Source organism: Hevea brasiliensis, unplaced genomic scaffold, assembly GCF_030052815.1.
Source record: "Hevea brasiliensis isolate MT/VB/25A 57/8 unplaced genomic scaffold, ASM3005281v1 Scaf480, whole genome shotgun sequence".
NCBI lineage: Eukaryota > Viridiplantae > Streptophyta > Magnoliopsida > Malpighiales > Euphorbiaceae > Hevea > Hevea brasiliensis.
Window position 1 is genome coordinate 19,518 of NW_026615007.1, and position 16,448 is coordinate 35,965.

At 31.1% G+C, this 16,448-nt stretch overlaps 1 non-coding gene across 1 annotated transcript; it reads left to right on the top strand.

The window, feature by feature from the left end:
- The first annotated feature begins 5,119 nt into the window (after positions 1 to 5,119).
- Positions 5,120 to 5,226, top strand: LOC131177441 (small nucleolar RNA R71). Its single transcript, XR_009146917.1, has one exon. It is a non-coding gene; the product is annotated as a small nucleolar RNA R71 (small nucleolar RNA).
- The last annotated feature ends 11,222 nt before the right edge of the window (positions 5,227 to 16,448 follow it).

Genomic DNA, 16,448 nt, shown 5'->3' on the forward strand with positions numbered 1-16,448 from the left:
GATTTAACAAATTTGTAAGAGGTTTAGCAATTTTGAAAAACCCTTTATAAATCGCTAGTAGAACCCAGCATGCCCAAGAAAACTTCTAATTCCTTTCACTGAAGTTGGTGGAGGCATCTTCTCAATCACTTCTACTTTGGCCTTGTCCACTTCAATTCCTCTATGTGATACCAAATGTCCAAGAACAATGCCTTCTTACACCATAAAATGAAATTTCTCCCAATTTAGCACCCAATCTGTTTCTTCACATCTTTTAAGCACTTTAGAGAGGTTAGATAGACAATTATCAAAAGAAAAACCATATACAGAAAAATCATCCATGAAAACTTCCATAATTTCCTCAATAAAATCAGAGAAAATGGCCATCATACACCGCTGAAAAGTAGCTGGTGCATTACATAAGCCAAAAGGCATCTTTCTATATGCAAATGTGCCATATGGACATGTGAATGTAGTTTTCTCTTGATCACTAGGATGTATTGGGATTTGGAAAAAACCAGAATACCCATCCAAATAACAAAAATATGAATGTTTTGCTAACCTCTCTAACATTTGATCAATAAAAGGCAAGGGAAAATGGTATCTCCTAGTGGCACTATTAAGCTTCCTGTAATCTATACACATCCTCCACCCTGTGACAATTCTAATAGGTATCAACTCATTATTTTCATTTTTCACAACGGTCACAGCTCCTTTCTTAGGAACTACATGAACTGGGCTAACCCAACTACTATCAGAAATAGGATAAATGATCCCAGCTTCAAGCAGTTTTAAGACTTCTTTCTTCACCACCTCTTTCATATTAGGATTTAACCTTCTTTGATGTTCTATGGTAGCTTTAAAATTATCCTCTAAAAGAATCCTATGCATGCATACGGTAGGGTTTGTACACTTTATGTCATCAATGGTGTACCCAATGACTTTTCTATGTGCTCTTAACTCTCTCAGCAATTTTTCAACTTGTACATCACTAAAATTTGCATTAATGATGATAGGATAAGTTGAATTAGGTCCAAGAAAAGCATACCTTAATATAGGTGGAAGTGGTTTGAGGTCTACCTGTGGTGCGTCCTTCTCATCTAGCAAAGATGGGTGTGCAACTTCATATTTCAATTCTTCAACTTGCAAAACTTGATCTCTTACAACTTCTTGAGTAGCTTCCAAAGTTTGAGCAAAAGCTGCAACTTCAGGATATTCATCCTTTGTTGTTCTCCTATGTACCAAACAATTCTCCAAAGGGTCCTCAGGATATCTTTTCTTAAATTCTGCTTCCAGAATCTCATCAATAACATCCACCCTTAAACAAGGATCAACTCCATGACGTTTCTTCAAAGTCTGATTCAAATTAAATTCCACATCCTCTTCTCCAACTTTTAATGTCAATCTACCTTTCTTTACATCAATTATAGCCCCTGCTGTGGCTAAAAATGGCCTTCCCAAGATGATAGGTATGTGATATCCTCTTCCATTTCAAGAACCACAAAATCCAAAGGAATGAAAAATTTTCCAACTTTTAAGGGCACATTCTTCAAAATTCCCACTGGATATTTGATGGATCTATCAGCTAGTTGCAAAGAAATGGTGGTGGGCTTCAAATCTCCTACCTTTAGCTTTTCACAAATGGAGAGTGGCATCAAACTTACACTAGCTCCAAGATCACACAATGCCTTTTCAATACTAATATCCCCAATGTGACAAGGAATAGAGAAACTTCCTGGATCCTTCAATTTTGGTGGAAGTTTATTCTGTAAGAGAGCACTACACTCCTCTGTTAATGCTACAGTTTCATAATCTTCTAATTGAAGGAGCAAAAGCGTGAGAAACACAAGTTTATACCATTGAATTTAAAAATTTTCACCTAGAGTCACATGCATCATGCAAGATTTATTTTTATCTATTTGATTTCAATGATAAACAACATATTAAAACTCTTTTAATATGTTTTTTGGATCTATATTTGCCATTTAAGATTTTAGAATTAATCAGATTAATTTTAGAACCCTAGATTAAATCAAGAACAAATACACAAACCTCTTGATGCACTGCAGTGTATTTGTGCCTTTCAGATGCATCTTCAGGACACCAGATGTTGTCCCTCTAGCTTGTCCACACCAAGAACACCTATGGCAACCCTTGAACAGCTTCTAAAGCTTTTTCTATGAATTAGAAAATAAAGTTCTGCCTTTTAAGAGATTAAAGATGTAACCAGAACACTAGAAATAATTTCTAGTATTTTTAATTCAAGAGATTGTTTGCTAATCTCTTGAAATAGATGAGAGAAGAAGATGAAGAGAGAATGGGAGCTTCAAGGTGGCGGCACAAAGGAGAATAGCTACTGGTTGTGTTATTTTCTTTTTATAACAACACTTATATAGCTAGGTCAACACATTAAACCCTTGCCACATTTCACCCACTGATTGGTTCTAGGCTTAATTGACCCAATCACATTGTGCCAAGTGTCAAACCTATATTTAATCTTAATTTTAATCATCTTACATGATTAAAAGACATTTGGCAAGCTTATGTGTAATGCCATGTGTCATCATCTCATGGTGCCACATGTCACCCTGTGAAATGACCAAAATGCCCCTGTGTCTTAATTTTGAGTTCTCAACCCAAAATAATTATTTCTCTTCTTCTAATCAATTTATATCAAATATAAATTAATTAATTAATCTCTATTAATTAATTTCTCATTAATTAAATTCATATTTAAACACTTTAAATATAAATTTAACTTATATTATACATCCAATAATCTAGATTTGGTTTCAAGTCATGCTAGGGACTTTGCAATCTAATTGCAAACCAAACATATTTAATTAATCAATTAAACTCTTTAATTAATTAATTAAATCATATTTAATTAGGTGATAACTTGTGTATGTGTGTGACTTACTAAGCTCATCACTAATTGGCAATGAGATATGATATCAACTCTTAATATCATTAGAACTCTTTCTTACCATAAATGATTTCTCTAAACCATTTTATGAATCTCATAGACCATGGTTAACACCTAGCATAGCATGCCATGGCCACCCATTCAGTAATAAGGTTTACCTTAAATGAACCTATAATCATATGTTACCATGCACTAGAATCTCTCTGTTACAAAATCCCAACTCAAGCTGGAGTCATGGTTTATGTCAAACTCCATTTGCTATGAATATTATGTTCTCTTTTAATTCTAGTTCTTGATTAAAAGATTTTTCTCATCAGAAAATCTTTTCTGAATAAATCTATCTGTCCCAGCCAGAAACTTAAAACGTCAAAAACAATTAAATGAACATAGGATTTTATCCCTATTTACTTAGAGGAACAGATTCCATCTTGATCAACACCTACCTCCATATATAACTAGTAGGAGCCAACACATGCCCATATACCCATACACAGTACAAGTATGAAAGCAATATCAAACTCAAACCACCTATATACAAGATAACTGTGCTATTTCAGGTCTAAAGATTATATGCACTGATATGATTTATGACAACGCATTGACAAGAGTAAACTCCATGTGCTTGTCATAAACGTCACTGGTTCGACCTACTTATCATGTATAAGTGCCTATCATGTTTGTTATATGGCATGAGACTCACCATTCCATCTTATTTATATCTTATATAAATAACTTGGGAACAAACATGAATACAATCTTTCTGGATAAGTCATGTCCTTATTGTGAAGTATCCTCGATTGTGAACCTATTTATGATACTTTGTGCTAGAAATACTGTCACTCATAATCTTAACAACTTAAGAATAGAATTTCTAACAAAATATCAATGGACCTTTTCTATTACACATAAATATATTATGTAAACGGAAAAGTGAAAATGCCTTTTTATTAATAAAAGATGTACAAGATACATACTAAATGATATGCTCTAGGACATACTACTAACACTAATCTCCTCTTGTTTGACAAAATTTCTTTCAGGAATTTAGCATATGAGGGCATTTGAGAAATTGCACCTGTAAATGGAATGTTGATATATAATTTCTTCAAATCTTCCAAAAATTTCCCAAACTGCTTATCTAGCTTTGCTTTCTGAAACCTCTGAGGATATGACAATGGTGGCTTGTATGGTGGTGGAGGCACATACTTTTCCTCTTCTTCTTTTTCAATTTCCTTCTTTTTGTTTGCTTCCTCATTAACTTCATCATGATTCGGAATAGATTCATTTTTGTCTTCATCTTCTTTCTTCTTTTCCTCTTCTACCTCATATTTCTCTTCTTCTCCCACAATTTTCCCACTCCGTAGGATCATTGCCTTGCAATGTTCTCTAGGATTCTCTGGTTGACTTGGAAGTTTCCCTTGTGCTTTGCTAGAAGAGCTTGCTTGTTGAGCTATTTGGTTTTCCAACATCCTCTTATGAGTGGCAAGCTGGTCTATCCTTGAAGTTAATTGTTGAATCATTTCTCCTTGTTTTTGTTGAGCAGTTAAGAAATTTTCCATCATAGACTTCAAAATTGAATCTTTGTTTGAAGACTGAACTAGTGGTTGTGGAATAGGTGCATTTTGATTCCTTTGTGGTGGAAATCCAGGTGGTACTCTGTTTTGCTGAAAATTCTGCTGCTGCTGCTGGAAATTAGGAGGTTGTTGATAATTCTGTTGCTGCCCTTGTCGACCTCCCCAAGAAAAGTTAGGGTGGTTCCTCCATGCTGGATTATATATAGCAGAAAAAGGATTACCAACTAGTTTCTGATTGTAATTCCCAACAAAATCAACTTGCTTATTTCCAAACTCTTGCCCATAGGAAGGAAAATCATTGATACAATGCATATTTCCCACACCAACATCTTCTGTATGACTAGATCCTCCAATTGATGAGTCAACCTTCATGCTTAACTTATCCATTTTTCTCATCAAAGCATCAAATTTGGCATTGAACATACTCATGGCATCTAATTCATATACAACAGCTGGTGGCTTCTTCATTTCATTTCTTTCACAGCTCCATTGATAGTTGTTGTAAGCAATTTTATCCAATGCTAAATAAGCTTCATCTTCTGACTTCTCCATAAGATCACCTCCTGAAGATGCATCAATTATACTTCTAATTGCTAGAGAAACACCATTGTAGAAATGTCGAACTAGCATCCATTTAGGGATTCCATGATGTGGACATCTCCTTTGAAGATCCTTATATCTCTCCCAAGCTTCATAGAGACTCTCATCATCCCTTGGTCTGAAAGAAGTTAATTTATTTCTCAATTTTGCAATCTTGCTAGGAGGAAAGTATTGAGCCAAGAAAGCTTGTGATAACTCATCCCAAGTAGTTATTGAACCCAAAGGTAATGAATGCAACCACTCCCTAGCACGATCCTTCAAAGAAAAAGGAAATAATCTCAATCGGATGGCATCATCTGACATTCCATTTATCTTCAGCATGTCACTAATCTCAAGAAAATGTGCAAGGTGCACATGTGGACTCTCAGTAGGACCTCCCCCAAACTGTGATTGTTAAACCATTTGACAAAGTGAGGGCTTCAACTCAAAGTTGTTTGCTTCCATTCTAGGCCTTGTAATACTCGATCTAAAATCTCCAAAACTAGGAAAAGCATGATCCTTAATTAATCTGTTGTTGTTGTTTGCCATAGCTTCTATCACTTGTTGCTCTTGCTGTCTTTGAATTCTTAGTTCAGCTTTTCTTCTTTTAGACTCTGCTCTTAAAGCTTTAGCTGTCTTTTCAATCTCAGGATCAAAAATTAAATCAATTTCTGCACTTTTTGTTCTTCTCATATAAAAGATATGTACCTGAAAAATCAAAACAAGAAAATCTCAAAGTATAATGATAAAAAAAAGAAATTAAAATAAAAAATAAAATGCCCAAATTAACCAAACAATCAATCATCTAATATCAAACAAAACAAATCCCCGACAATGGCGCCAAAAACTTGATTGCGTACTCCGCAAGTATACGGGTCGTTCAAGTAGTAAAGAAAAAATATCGTCCCATAGATATTTGTTGTTTAAGTACCAAACTATGAAAGTTATGATTATTTGGGCTATCGATAATTTGTGCCAAAAATAGAGTAAGAGATGTAGCAAATTAAATTGGGAGAAATAAGAAAATTATAATGAATTAAGTATTTAGAGTAAAAATGGCAAAAAAATGGCAAAAAAAAAAGTATTTTTGTCACCTTTTTTCAATCACTGAATTCTAGAACGTTGTGCCCACATCTCTTCTTCCCCACGCATTAATTCCCTTAGCCCTTTTTTTTTTATATATATATTTCCTTCTGCTCCTTTATCTTTTCAACAGATTCGAACCCCTCTTGTAACCATTTTAACCCTTATTTGCAATCAACCATTTGCCCAGATACACTTCAAAACTAGGCTTTCTCCCATTCCTTCAATGCAATACTACACATTCTAATTCTACCCTCCACATCACACCCACTCGAACCAATACCCTAAGTTTTCCATACTTCTTTAATGACCTTATAACATAACCCATCCCGAATCCACATATGTCCAAATCAGAATGGCTTAGGCTTTAGCCTATTATCACTTCTTTTATGGTACCATTTGATTTGAATTACACAATGATCCAAACCTTGTCTTAACAAATGAACAACCTCAAAATCTGGAAATAAGCTCACCCAATCTACATTAGCAATAAAACGATTAATTCTCTCTTGAATATTTTCAGTCCCCATCACCATTACTCCATGTATATTTCAATCCTTGAAACCCAAATCATCAAACTTATACAAATCCAAAGCTTTGTGACAATCATCCATCCTCTATTGATCATGCAACACTCCTCCACTCTTCTCATCTAAAAATAAAATTTCATTGAAATCCCCTCCGCATAACTAAGGCAATGAACAATGATTTTTTAACAAATCATGAGCTCCCAAGTTTAGACTTTTAAAGCTTCCTTTGCCCCTCCATATATACCAATGAAACGCTAGGATGAGTTTACAATAACATCAATATGATGGAGAGAAAAAGACAACAATTGGACTTACACCTCTAACTTCCACAGCAAACACAAGCCACCTTTCCTACCTCTACTCTATCACAACCAACTTCAATATTGTTCTTGAAATCTAATTTTTCACGAACCTTCATCATTTTTGTTGGTTCCAATTTTATCTCCATTAAGAATAGCATTTTGGGATCTTCACGCTTTATTATCTTTTTAAGAAAACAAGTTGTAGGTGGGTTTCCAAGCCCTCTACAATTCCAATGTATGGCACTCATGGCGACCAGCGGGACTCAAAGTAGTCTCCGCCGATAACATATCATAGTCTTGAAATATAAATAAAGGAATATTATTTAGATAAATATATAAATAAAATTAATTTAAAAAATATAAAATAATTATAAAATTATGAAAATTCACTCAACACAAATACATTTACTTGTTAAAATTCATTCATATTTATATATTCATTCATTATCAAATTTATTTTATATAAAATAACTAATTTATCATATAATATATCGGGATACGACAATTCCACCTTAGAGATAGTGTTCATTTAAGGAAGGTGGATAATGACCTAACGACACGCATGCTGATCCAACCCAAGCAACAACACTCATTGGGTCAAGCTCGTCGGCTAGTCAAAATCGAATAACAGCCGCAGTTTATGTGAGCTTAGCCAAAAATCTTATTTTATTCAGATGAATTGCATCTGCACTCACTGAATTATTGTTTACACTAAATATTAATTTTTGAATATCAAAATTAAATTTAAAATAAAGTTTTTTTAATTAATTTTTTTTTATAGAGAAGAGAATTTTAGGAGTTATATTTTCTTCTCCTTTCCTTTTACACACAGGTGGCTATTACGATAGGTGAAATCAAATCACAATTCCTAACATAATTTGGTACAATGCCATTCGCTAAAAATAGGATTATTTAAATAATAATATTTATTTATATCTATTTTATATATATTTATATTAAAATTAAAAAAAAATGACGGTCATTTTATTTTAGCATTCTATTTTGTTTAATTTTTAACATTTTTCAATTTTTCTTTTTTTATTTTTCTTATTTTAATTGAATTAAGATTTTTTAATTTAAAATTAATATATTTATATACGATTAATTTTCACAATTAGAAATATAATTATCTTAATTATTATATTCATTATATATGACTTTTATTTTTATTTTTTGTAATATTTAAAATTTTATCTAATTGTATGGTATCAATCTTTACTTCTTTTTTTTTTTTTTCATTTTGATTGGACCGTTTTGGAAATATAACCATATTAATGAAAGTTCAATGTATTTTACTATTTTTCATTTTATGATTTCTAATATTTAAATTTAATTATTATGAATATCACTTTAAGAAAAATATTTATTATAAAGTTACCTTTTTATTAACATAGTAAATTAAAAATACATATAAACATTACCTTTTTTTAATTATAGTAAATCTTAATTTGATTTCGTTCCATATAACACAAAAGATACAATTGATTGTAATAATTTATAATACTTGATTTTATTTAAAAATTTTTATGGTAAAATTTATTTTTTATTTATTAAGTAATTTTTACTAATAAATATATTTTATACTAGTATCATTATTATAATAAATTCGATTATATATTATATTTAAATTAAAAATATTGTAATTTAACTATATCTATATCTTTTTATATCTACATATTAAAATAAAGTAAAGAGAAAGTGATTCTTTATTTGTTTAGTATTTCTATTTATTTTTTTCTTAGAAAATTTTGAATTTTTCTTTATTTTATATATTTTGATTGAATTAATAAATATATTTTTAAATATAAAAATTAATATTTTATATAATTATTAATTATGACATTGAAAATATAACTATATTAATTATATTCATCGTATATCTCTCCATTTTTCTACATTTTATAAATATTTTATTTGATGTTGTTTCATATTTTAATTTTCATTTAAAATTTATTATTATTATTATTATTATTATTATTATTATTATTAATTTTTTTAGAAAATTTTGAGTTTTTTTATATTGTCATATATATTGATTGGACAATTAATGTATTTTTTAAATTTAAAAATTAATAATTTTATATAATTATTAATTATGACACCAAAAATATAACTATATTAATTATATTCATTGTATATCTCTCTATTTTTTTTATATTTTCATTAATATTTATTTTGTAGTTTTTAATATTTTAATTTTAATTTTAAAGTTTTATTTTGTTTTATGTTTTACTAAATGATACCACGCGCCAACAAATTCAAGTCAAATAGTCAAAATTCTATACAAATATCTAACTTGGCAGCCAGAAAAGATCAAATGCTAATCAAAAGACCAAGTGAGTGGAATAAAGCACAATCGAACTGAAACAAGATCAAACAGAAGTACTTTTGCTCTCCCTACAAGGTGAGAGGAAGATACACCGAGCAATAATCACACTAGTAATGAAGCAAGAACGGATTTTACAGAGACAATCTCGACATATCAGTCAAGATAATATCCATGAACGAAGCAATAGTTATTTTCCTAATAAGCTTATAAATACCAACTAAGTAACGAGAAAGAAGGTACGCATATTCTCATTTTCAAAATCTCATTACAATTCTTGTTCACATTTTACATCCAGTTCTCTGACTTGAGCGTCGAAGTGGCTTGATAGAAGACCACCCATCTTTCTTTTTTCTTTTTTATTGCAGGTCTATGTGGCATTAAGACTAGTATTCAGGAACTCACGGTCGCAACAGTAGCGCTGTCTATGGGAAACTCAGATCACTAACTGAGAACCTACATCTGAAATCATTTCTCTTCCTTTTAACATTTTCTATGCTACTAGTGCATTTTGATTAGTCCTAATTATTTTTCATTGTTTGTGGTTTTTGTCATCTTAATGGCTACAGATTTAAGGACTCCTAGCAAAAGCATCATCTCCATCGCTCCCACACTAGGAAGAGACCCACCTGCGACAATAATGACTCAAAATCTGACTACACCCACGATTCCATCTGGTGCCCCGTTTCACCACATAACACTATCATCCTAGATCAGCAAAACCTGTTTCAAGGCACGACACCAAAGCATATGTACCAACGCATCCAGAAGATGGAGATTCAAATCGCTTTCCTCAAAGAATTGATCTGGGGGACCAGTGCTCCATTAGGGACACCTATCCCAAAAGCAGGAAAAGTCATAAGAACACCTTCCATGGGGGTAGATACAGCTAAAACTAAAGAAACCAAACAGAAGATCACTCAGTGGACAAACAATTTAGGAAGAAAAAACTAGCAGATCACGGTGAGCAAACAAGAAGAACAATATGATGAATCACTAGGACCAAAGGTGAATTGGGGATTGGTAAAAGCAGTATAAAGGTATCAGAAATAGATGGAGGAGAAAAACTTTGGGTTGGGAGATGAGTCTCCATTTTTCGGGTCAATCTTGGCTGAATAATTTCCACCAAAATTCAAATTGCCTATGCTAGATAAATATAATGGAACAACGGACCTGAGGAGCTATGTGGCGAACTTCAGAACAAACACGTTAGCATATTTCTGCTATACGTCAGCACCCTTCTATTCCACGTCAATATCTCTTAATGGAGAGAATACAGAAAGTTATCTTTTACTAACGGTGCGAATCTCAGGGTATCATTTTGTCACAAAATGAATCACAAATTCTGAAATAAAAATGAGTAAAAACACAAAGTTTTTTTTTTTTTAAATTTTCCCTAATCTTTAATACCAAGCAATTAGAACTAATGATTATCTTTAAGACTAAAAGTACAAATTATTATTATTATTATTATTATTATTATTATTATTATTATTATTATAAAACAAGTGTATATAAAGTAATCAATCAAAAATATCCTAAAAACAGTTACATATTTAGTCAATCAATCGTTTTTATTTCCTATCACTTATTTATTATTTTTTTTTTCTAAAATTCGAGTAAACAAGATGATAAATGTACCTCAACCTCTCAAAGAGTTGACATGAAATTAATAAATAAGGTGCATTTAGTATGAACTCAGTTTTATATAACGAGTTTATTAATTGTTAGTTTAAATAATTGTATTTGTTAGTTTAAATATTTATATTAAAATGAGTGTAAAATTAATTAAGATATATAATTAATATCAAATATTAGTATAAATATTGAATGTAATTATTATTAAATTTATTATATATATATATATATATATATATATATATACATGATAAGCCTCCGTCTCCTCCATCTCTGCCGCCTTGGCAACATGCGCAACAGGCTTGAATAATACTAGTACAGGCTTCAATGACAGAGCCTGCAGCATCAACATACAGATCTGCTCTATCTGCACGGCCGCGGCTACCTTTGCTACGACTTTTGCCTTTTTTATCTCCACCGCCATGAACTTTATGATTAGGATTAGCTCATCCAGCAGGTGTTTGATATGGATTTGGTTTCTTTTCAGAGCTTCGCTTGCCAAAACAACCCATCACTAGATATTAAAGTTGTGATCTCCGCACACTCTTTAATTTGTTTCTCTTACAAGTTTTTGTTAGAAGCATATGCCACCTTAGTTATCGATTCTTATATATATATAGTTATCGATTCTTATGTATATATACGAGCAAAGGAATTGTTGTTGTTGTTATTATTATTATTATTTACGAGTAAAGGAAAAATATCTTAATTTTTAAATTTGTAATTGCAAAAATTCGTTATAATTAGATACTTTAATGAGATTGAAGAGGTCAATCATTCATCAATCTGAAATCTCAGACCCAATCAATCCAAAACACAAATTCAACGCAAAGAAAATACAAATCCATGTGTTATTTTTCTTTGCTCTTAAATAATAATAATAATTTACATTATAATAATGATAATAAGAAACCAGTATATACACTAAGCAAATCTCATAAAAACAGAACATACAACATTAAATATTTCTTACAAACAATCCTCTTTATTTTTAATCACTTATTTTCTGAAATTCGAGTAAACAGATGACATATGGTATCCTCAATCTCTCAAAGAGCTGAAATGGAATTAACATACATTTATATATATATAACGAAGAAATTGAATTGTTGCATGACATCACTCAACAACATCCTCCACCTCCGCTGCAAGCGCTAGCACTGCTAGAAGCAGCAGCACTGGCAGCGGCTGCAGATGCTATAACTGCTGCACTGCCGTGGTAACCTTTGCTGCCAATTTTGCTTTTTTTATCTTCGCTACCATAAGTTTTATGGGTAGGATTTGCTGCTCCGGCAGGTGTTTGATAAGTGTTTTGTTTCTTTTCAGATCTTCGCTTGCCAAACCAACCCATCGCTAAATGTTAAAGTTGTGATCTCCTTACACTCTTTTGTTTCTCTTATAAATTTGCCTCAGAAGCATATGCCCCCTTGGTTATCGATTCGTATATATATAGGCACTTAAGGGGTTGCAGTCAAATTCATGAAAATGCATGGGAAGGTCACAGGTTTTGCCTATTGATTGTGGGAATATAACAATTTCTAATGAGGAATTTTCTGAGCTGTGAGTAAAAAACAAGCAAAGTTTCCACGGCTTGGAAACGCGTAGAGGACTTTTAACCATCGCTTGTAAATGTCATATTTAATACTTTTCCATGAGAAAACTTAGTCATTAAACATTTAATTCTGAATTTTTCAGAAAGAGAAATTGATAGTTGATCAATCATTGGGATTCATATTTATTATTATTGTTATTATTAAAAGCAAAGGAAAAAGACGAATTAAACGTAATTTTTTTATTCAAATTAGGAAACTCGTGTGAGTAAGGGGAAGTGAGAGAATAGTGGGAATAGAAAAAGTTTTAGTGCCCCATTATCAAAGTTTGTTTCAAAATAAATTGACCACGTTCCTTCTCTTCACATCCATAGTATTTAATTAATTAATTAGGTTTGAATAATGTTTTTCATATGTGTTTTATTTTTGCTTGAACTAATTTATTTTATTTTGTTAAGTTATTATATGTTATTTAGTGTTACTTATAATTAATATTTTTCATGTTGTTAAAAATATTATATTTATTTTTTATGTGAGAATTTAGATAAATTAATAAGTTTTTCATAATTAACCCATATTAAAAAATCATATTACAAAAATATCATAAAATAAGTCATAAATTTATGATAGATAAAATTATTATAAAAGATGCCTATAAAAAAATAATTATTAATTTGCTACCGCCACCATCACTTTGATTGTGCCATGTTCATCCTTTACTTGTAGCTGCATCCACGTCACGATTCTAGCCCCACAGGATAATTATCTGGTAAATTAATTTTTTAATCACCTAAATTAATTTTTTAGGTGAATTTTATTTGTAAGATCGTAGTTACTAATTAAATTTTTTTAAATAAAATAATTTTTATTTTTCGAAAAGAGAAATAATTTTTCACTTTTTAAATTTTAAAAAACTTCTTAAAATATCATCACATATATATATATATATATGTTAGAAGAAGGAATACAAGTAATGAAGGAAAGGATTGTATATTTGTCTGTCTCATTTACAGAGATATTACATCTATTTATACATGAGAATATGAACTAATTTAGACAAGAATAATAATTGCTATAATTATGCTACACAAATCTCCTATAATCATGCTAATTGCTGTAATTATGCTAAACAAATCATGCTAATTACTGTAATTATGCTACATAAATCTCCTATAATCATGCTAATTGATGTAATTATGCTAACACCCCCTCTCAAACTCAAGGTGGTAGCACAGGTGCCAACTTGAGTTTGCTTAAGAGATCCTGAAAGCGAGCTGGAGGATGCATTTTGGTGAATATATCGCGGTTTGGTGTGAGGAGACAGAATCAAACATATGGTGCCATGAGCAACATGATGACGTACAAAATGACAATCAATTTCGATGTGTTTGGTACGCTCATGAAATACATCATTATGAGAAATCTGTATGGCACTTCTATTATCGCAATGAAGCATTGTGGCAGAAGAATGAGTGACACCCAAATCAGTTAATAACCACCGTAACCAAAGTAATTCAGATGTAGCATCAGCAAGAGCACGATATTCAGATTCTGTGCTAGAACGTGCAACAACAGTTTGCTTTTTGCTATGCCAAGAGATAAGAGAATTACCCAAGAAGAAACAATAACCAGTTGTAGAGCGACGATCCCGGATCACCACCAATCAAAGATCGTGAGTAGCGGATAATACTAGGGAGGAGGTAGCAGCGTAAAAGTGCAAACCATGAAAAAGAGTGCCTTTGATATAACGAGGATTGGCATCTGCAGAGAAATGAGTTGAGCGAGGAGCGGACATAAACCGGGTGACGGATGAACAAAGATAGGAAATATCAGGTCTAGTAACTGTGAGATAAATAAGACTCCCGACAAGCTGTCGATATAAAGTAGGATCATCAAGAGGAGTGCCATCAAGAGGTGTGAGTTTGCAATTGAGCTCCAATGGGGTTGATACTGTTTTGCTATCAGTGATGCCTGCTCGAGAAAGTAAGTCGGATGCATACTTGGCTTGAGATAGATAATAGCCATCAGAATTTTGAGAAACTTCAAGACCCAAAAATAGTAGAGAACCTGTGTCCTTCATTTCAAAATGTTGATTGAGATAATGTTGTAACTCTAAAATACCGGATGAATCATCTCTGTTATTATCATATCATCAACATAAAGCATGAAGAACAATACCACCGTCGATTCGTGAGTGAATAATGCGTAATCATGTGGACTAGAGAGAAAACCAAGTTGAGCAAGAGTGGAACTAAATTTGGCAAACCAGGCCACAGGAGCTTGTTTTAATCCATATAAGGCTCGCCGAAGTTTGCAAACCTTATGAGGAGAATGATAACCAGGAGGAGGACGCATATAAACCTCTTCTGTTAAATCACCATGAAGAAAAGCATTTTTGACATCCATCTGAAAAAGTTTCCATTTACGAACTGCAGCAATAGCTAAGAGACTGCGAATAGATGTTAATCGGGCCACTGGAGCAAAAGTTTCTTCATAGTCGATACCATACTCTTGAGTGTACCCTTTGGCTACTAAGCGAGCTTTGTAGCGTTCAATAGTTCCATCAGAACGGGTCTTGATTTTGTAAATCCATTTGCAACCAATGGGGGTCTTGTTTGGTGGAAGATCAACTAAATCCCAAGTATGAGTTTTCTCTGATACCATGTTAGAAGAAGGAATACAAGTAATGAAGGAAAGGATTGTATATTTGTCTGTGTCTCATTTACAGAGATATTACATCTATTTATACATGAGAATATGAACTAATTTGGACAGGAATAATAATTGCTATAATTATGCTACACAAATCTCCTATAATTATGCTAATTGCTGTAATTATGCTACACAAATCATGCTAATTGCTGTAATTATGCTACACAAATCTCCTATAATCATGCTAATTGCTGTAATTATGCTAACAATATATATATATATATATATATATATATATATATATATAAAATAAATAATTATTATTAATTTAATGATGCATAAAAGGGATAAAAATAATAATAAAAAAACATGTTCGACTGGACGGCCCTCTAAAACCAAAAGAAAAAATAAATTAGAGGCAGATATAATCAAAGACATGATTGCTAGCCACAGTGATGGCCGCAGCTGAAAACGAGAGGGTATTTGGTTCATTTGTTAGGTATAGTTTTGATAAACACTTAAATAGGTAAATTAGAGTTTTTAACAAGTTTAAAAAAATAAATCTGATAGATGGGTAGCTGATATGCTACCCATCAGCTACAATTTATATTAGCTCTATTTTTAGAGTTGTTTCTCATCAGCTGATAGCTGATTTGATTTTATTTTTTATTTTGATCATATTATCCTCTTTTATTTAACTTAAAAATTAATATTATTAATATTTTTTATATTTTTCATTTATAATTTTAACATTTTAATTAACGCATTTCAACTTTGTTAAAATACTTTTTATTAATAATACAAAATATTTATTTATATCAAAAAACTTAAAATTAAGTATAAATTTTTTCTTTATTATTTTATCTATATTTTTAAAGTTATTAATTATTTTTTTAAAAAAATTTAATTATTTTCTTATTTCAATAATCAAATAAATGATATAATATAATAGATTAATAATTTTATATTTATTTTAATAATATAATAAATGATAAAATATATTAATTTAATAATTGTATATTTATTTTAATAATAAAATAAATAATATAATATAATAAATTTATAATTTTATATTTATTTCAATAATAAAATAAATTATATAATATATAACCTTATTAGTCATTTTACATATCAACAGTAACAGTTAAATATAATTTTACCAAACACTTAATATAATGAGCCATCATCGGCTACTAGCTATCAACTAACAGTAATAACTACAGCTAACAGTTATCAGCTGTATTCAATAGTTAGACCAAAACAGACCCTTGGAAAGGTGACAGTTATGGCTAGACTTATCCAGAAGCTT